This window comes from Crocodylus porosus, unplaced genomic scaffold, assembly GCF_001723895.1.
Source record: "Crocodylus porosus isolate Cpor-Errol unplaced genomic scaffold, CroPor_comp1, whole genome shotgun sequence".
Classification (NCBI taxonomy): domain Eukaryota; kingdom Metazoa; phylum Chordata; order Crocodylia; family Crocodylidae; genus Crocodylus; species Crocodylus porosus.
Genome location: NW_017728943.1, coordinates 45,536,494 through 45,542,958, shown reverse-complemented (window position 1 = coordinate 45,542,958; position 6,465 = coordinate 45,536,494). Strand labels below are relative to the sequence as shown.

Here is a 6,465-nt window from a genome sequence, read left to right as displayed (position 1 = left end):
CATGAGCTCCCTGTTCCCCCCACAGGCGCCCCACCCAGGCCAGCTCCGGCTCTTTAAGAAAAAAAAAAACTAAGAAAAGCCCCAAGACATACCACTCCTGCAGCGGTCTTGGGGCTTTGGGGGCTTGTGCAGAGCCACCATGTGGCACAGGCAGCAGGGAGAAGTGGAGATCACCCCCTCATCATCAGGAGTGATGAGTGTGGGGTTTTTTGAGTGGTTTTTTTCTTAAAGGGCTGGTGCTGGCCCAGGCAGAGCACCTGTGGGGGCAGATGGGGGAGCAAGGAGGGGTTGGGGGGCTCATGCAGAGCCCCCCATGCAGCATAGGGTAGTGGGGGGCAGCAGGGATCACCCCCTGCCCACCAGCACTTGGTGAGCCACTGGGGCTTTTTTTTTTTTTAAACAAGTGCCAGGAGCTGGGGCGGGTGAGGCGGCCATTGCTGGGCTGGGAGAGGGGCAGGGGATGGGCCTGGCCTGGCTGACTTGGAGATTCGGCAGCAGCTGAATCAGATTTAGCCGAATCAAAAATCAGGACAGTGATTCAAATCACCATCCTCTGAATTGGCTGAATCCGAATCCAAAGTGAATATTTGCTACTTCTCACAGGCCTAATAAGGGGTGCAGTTTTTCCAGACACCCCTCAAGCCTTTTGATGACCAGCTGGTAGTGATGGGAGCATAATTGTGTGGTCTAGAAGCTCTTTGTCATGGACTGGCACAAAGGTGGCATTAACAAGAAGGTTGTCTAGCACTTGGACAAGACAGGAGTGCAACTTGGCAGCTGTGACTATGACTAAGCAGCATTCTTCAGGATCTACTCTGCTTACCCCACAGGGGACTAGAAAAAGTGCCCTAAACATAGCCTGTGTACCTTCTTCCTGACTGGATAGCCACGTCCAGTGAGATCACCTTTACTACGGATGAAAAGACCAGTGAAGACCATTATTTTCAGGACCCTCGTGGACAACCCTAATAGTGAGCATCTAGAGCATTGCACTGCAATCATGGTCCAAGAACTCAGGTGACACAACATCACTGTAGCTGCACTGAGCAAGACCCAGGGAGCAGGAGGTGGGCAGCTCAAAAAATATAGAGGTGGCTGTATCTTCCTCTGGAACGGTAAACAATAAGGAGAACACCAACTTCATGGAGTTGGTTTTACCATTATGAATAAACCCATAAACTAACTTAATGAGTTTCCTGTTAGAGTTAATGAGAACCTTATAACTCTCCATCTTAAACAGGCAGGGCGGCAATATGCAACTGTCATCAGTGTGTGCGCTCCAACTCTTGATGCTGCCAATCAAATCCTTTCTGATGTTCTGGAGGGAGATGGACTTATTCTTCTCAGTGATTTCAGTGCCAGAATTTAAAGGGACTTTAGCCTCTGGAATGGAACCATTGGCAAGGAAGAAGTAGAAAAGGTCAACTCCAGTGGCCTCCTGGACTTGACCTTTTCTGAGTTGACCAGATGTGCAGAATATGGACTCACCCTCACCAACACTCTTCCACCAGAAAAACAGGCACAAGATATCATGGCAACACCTGTGATCTAGGCTTTGGCACTTGATTGACTATGTCATTGTCCATGGTTGGGATCACAAAGATGTCCACATCACCCCAGCTGTGCTAGGACTGGATAATTGCTGGACTGATCACCGACTCATCCTCATGGTTACGTCACTCAAATTGATGGCAGCAGCAGAAGCAGTGCTGACGGAAGTTCAACATTGAAGCAAGGACACAAGCAAGTGAGACGTTCTCCACTAGTGTCCCAACAAAAATTAGTGAATTACAATCAACATAAATGAGAGAATATCAGCAGCTTGTGCCCTCAAGACAGCTGTCATCAGCACCTGTGAAGAGACACTTGGATTCTCTACCAGGAAACATCAAGATTGGTTTGATGAGAACACCCAGGAGATCCAAGAGCTGATTGATCGTAAGTGCAAGGCCTTTTGTGTATGGCAAAATGACACCAACTCCAAGCAAATAAATTGAATCTCCAACAGGCCAAGGCAGAGGTCCAAAAGAGAACCCATGATACGAAGAACAAATGGTGGGAAGACAAGGCTAAGGCAATTCAATTTCTTGCTGACATCTACAATACGCATGGTTTCTCTAGTGCCATTAAAACCATCTACAGTCTGAGCACTCAGGGACCAACCCTCTTGAGACTTAAATATGGAGGAGACCTGATCAAGGAAAGGGGAGCCATCAGTGCCCATTGGAAGGAGCATTTGGAAGACCTTCTTAATCAAAACTGTTTTTCATGAGAGTGTTCTCAACTCTATACTGCACAACACCCAGTCAGAGATGATCTTGGAATCCCTCCAACCCTTGACAAGATAAGGAAAGCTATCAAACAGGTGAAGAAAGACAAGGCATCTGGAGTGAAATGAATCACCACTGAAATCTTCAAGCAGAGAGAAGAGGAGCTCACATCATAACTTCATGGCCTCATTTTAAGGATCTGGAATGGTGATGAAATTCCAGATGACCTCAGGGATGCCATGATTGTGACAATCTTCCAAGAAAGGAGACAAGTCCAACTATGGAAACTACAGAGGGATTGCCTGACTGTCCACCACAGGAAATATCTTTGTGAGAACCCTCCTGAACCATCTCCTTCCACTTGCTGAAGAGATTCTCCCAGAATCTCAGTGTGGGCTTAGGGCTTCAAGAGGCACAACTGGCATGATCTTCACAGCTCACCAGCTTCAAGAGAAATGTCGGGAATAACATAAGCCTTTCTGCATTGTCTTTTTTGACCTCATGAAAGCTTTCAACCCTGTCAGCTAAAAAGTGTTATAGAGGATCCCTCTGACCTATGAATGAAATTCGTCACCATTCTGTGCCTGCTGTATGACAGTATGCAAGTGGGGTGGTTCTCAGTAATGGATCTATCAGAGATCCCTTTGAAGTTAAAACAGGAATTAAGCAAGGCTACATCATCATCCCAACACTCTTTTCAATATTCCTTGCCCTGACACTATATCTGTTTACCAGTAAACTTCCAGCCAACTCCAAGCCAAACCATCCCAACCTCAATCATTGAGCTCCAGTACGCTGATGATGCTATAGTGCATGCTCACTTAGAAGCAAACCTTCAAGCAATTGGCATCTTTACCAAAGCATACAAGAAATGGGACTGACACTTAACATTCAGAAGACGAAGGTCCTCCACCAACAAGCTTCTAATGAATAGTGCCCAGGTCTGGTAATCCAGATCCATGGTGAGACTCTGGAGAGCGCTGAATATTTCCTGTACCTTAGAAACCATCTCTTGCAAAAGGCTGACATCAGTGAAGATATCCAACATTGCCTCAAATGTGCAAGTGCAGCTTTTGGAAGACTGAAGAAACAGATGTTCAAAGATTGCAACATCAGATCTGAAACCAAGCTCATGGTTTATCAAGCAATCCTGATCCCCACCTTACCGTATGGAGCTGAGACATGGACAATGTACAGGAGACATCTCCAGTTGTTGGAGAAGTACCATCAATGCTGCCTGTGGAAGATCCTCTGAATCCATTGAGATGACAGACACACCAATGTTAGTGTCCTCCTGCAAGCAAACACCACGAGTATTGAGGTGATGATCATCTAATATCAACTTCATTGGGATTGCCTTGTTATTTGGGTGTCTGACTCCAGACTCCTAAAGCAAGTTTTATTTTCCTAGCTCAGGAGAGGAGAGCAGAGAAAGAATTTCAAGGATGTCCTTAAGCCAACTTAAAAAAAAATGCAAATCAATGTCAGCTTATGGGAGACTATCACCCAGGACTGCCTCAAATGAAGGAAGAGTCTACTGCAGGGATCTCAGTACTTTGAAACCCCATGACAACAACAGGAGCTGGAAAAGCAGGAGTGGCAGAAACAATGGGACTAAATCAAGAGCCCAGTGCTGCCCACCCCACACAAAAACACGTCAGAGCTACAGTAGAGTCTATCAATCCCAGATAGGCCTCATCAGCCATCTTTGGACACACCAATAAGATAATCATGGAAGACAATCATTCTCAACTCTGGGGGATTGCTGAAGATCAGGGGTTCAAGTTGCAGATGAGCTTTAGTTCCGGCATATCCTAAAATGTTGAGTACTTAACTTCTGTAGTATTTTCCGCCTTTTAAAACAAATTGCCTCAAATAGTTCTTGGCTCTTTCAGAATTTTGCTTTCCTTCATTCAGATACAGGATTTTATTGATTACTCATAAAGTGCCAGAAAAAAAGATCTTATTGATTTAGTGGCCTTCTCTAAGGCTTAAAAAACACCTCTCTATTCACCGTTACCTGGGTCTTTCTTCTTCCTTTGCAGTGTACAGTGAATAGGAAAGATTGTGCTCATAGTCTCAATACAGCATCTGCTTTCTTGCTGTACAGGAAATATCTGAACACAAGAGTTGTTCTGTCACATCCCTTCTTTCCTGTAGTCACGAGCTGTAAGAGAAAGCAGATGAGAGAGCTGGGGAGACAGATTATCTAATGGGAGGAGTAGGAGGGGGCAGTAATCAGGAATGGAGAAAATGAGCAGATACAGTGCTTTAGGTGCAGGGGAATACGCTGGAGAAAGAGTACCCTCAGGTAAAATGTAGAGGGAAAAATGTAGGAAACAGAAGATGTGGAAGACAATAAAGGGGATAATACCATTAATTGTAGGGTTAGAGAATCTAAGAGTGAAGGAGGAGGAATTATTCAGATGGAAATTGTAGATATCATTTATATACTATCTAAATGATATCTAAATGAGATGATTCTATGCCAATACTAAAATTTTGTGAGTATTTCTCGAATGAGTCAGTAAGTTTTGCTAACGTATATTCTTATTCAAATTTTATTTATGTAAAAATATTCCTTGAAGAAAATCAGATGCAGTATTAATATTAGATGGGTGGTGTGGCAGGGCAACCTAGGGGTGCCGTGACCTCCCCTAGTACCCCTACCTATCGTGCCAAATCGGGTCTCGAATGCACCCTCTATCTCGCCCGCCACGTCTTGCTGGTAAATATCATTAAAAGGGAGGTTGCCTTGTTGCCCTCCTTGGCACGGTGCCTTGCTGTACTGGGGCTCTGTCCAATTGCCCGCCTGCACCCTCACGGGTGCCCCCTCCCTTCCCTCACATGCCCTCGCCACACCGGGGCCTGTCTCCCACGGCTCTCGTAGCCCGCGCCGGGGCCTCGCCTCTATGCCGTCGCCCACGCCGGGGCCTGTCTCACTCTCTCAATATTGCCCACCCTAGGCTTGCCTTTGCCTTTATGCGAATCGCCCTCCCTGGGCCGGTGCCTCACGCTCCCCTGCGCTCTCGCCCCCAACCGGGGCCTGTGCCTCATGCTCGCCCGCACTGGGGCCTTGCCCACGACTCCCGTAATCGGGGCTCAGGTGGCCTCGGCCTTACCTGGCCCCCAGGCCCCTTCCTCGGGTTCTCCCAGTTGGGGCTCAGGCGGCTTCAGCCTTACCTGGCTCCCAGACCCCTTTCCCAGGTCTTACGCCCCACTGGGGCTTCTTGCCTATGCCCACACTGGGCTCCTCCCGATTGCTGCCCACATTGGGGCCGGGGTCAGGACACCCCCAAAACTCAGCACCCCCTCTGTCACTAGGAACACCCCCACTACTGGGGAGCTCCTAATGAGGCCTCCTCCAGCCCTACAGCCTCACCCGGTCCTCCGGTGTTACAACAACAAAATAGAAAGCACAAAGCCCCTTGGCTATAACATAAATCCTAGGCCAACCTGGCTATCCTTCATCCATATCCCTGTCAGGGCTCTCTCCACCCCGTACCATCATGCCAACACTGCTCAAGCCAGCTGGCTTCCTTACTATGCCCGCCCTGCTTGCTCCAGCAGCGCTCCAGCTTCTTAGGCTGCCAGAGGGGAACTGACCTTCCGGCCTCAGCCTAGCTGTTTATAAAGACGAGGCCTGCCCCCTTCCGGTCAGCTGACCAGACTGGTTGCCCCAGCAACTCGCACCTGTGCTGCCCTGGTGACTGGCAGCTGAGCTCATACTACTCTTGTCAGTAGCGGGCACCTTAGCGCCCTGCTACAGGTGGTATAAGAACAGTTGCAAAGCATCCATGCTCACTACTTATCAGCACAAAAGTTTTGGAGCCTACAAATTGTTCATAAAGGATCTCTCTCCTTGTGGAAGGGCACAGTCATTCAGACACTTTGCTATTACCAAAGCACAACAGTTTTTCATTCAAAGAATGTTGCTGTAAAATTACGAAGTTCTTTGCTACATTCCTTTATTTCTCACTTTAAAAATGGAGGTTTTGCCTTTGCTCCAAAAGTAATTTCAAAACAAAAATCCTTCAGTCTGTAACATTGCTGTCCCAGAGGGTGGCCGTAGATACTGTTGAGGGTCCTCCCCTAGCATTACCCAATTTGCATTAAATTCCAGTTGGAGAAGAAATCTTTCAATCCTTATTTTCGTCTTCCTTTTATTTAACGTTTCTGCAGAGGGAGAAATCTT

At 47.3% G+C, this 6,465-nt stretch overlaps 1 protein-coding gene across 3 annotated transcripts in view; it reads left to right on the top strand.

Annotated features, from left to right (window-relative positions):
* EML6 (echinoderm microtubule associated protein like 6) overlaps positions 1–6,465 on the top strand; it is a 325,505-nt gene that overhangs the window by 94,546 nt on the left and 224,494 nt on the right. The window lies entirely within an intron of this gene.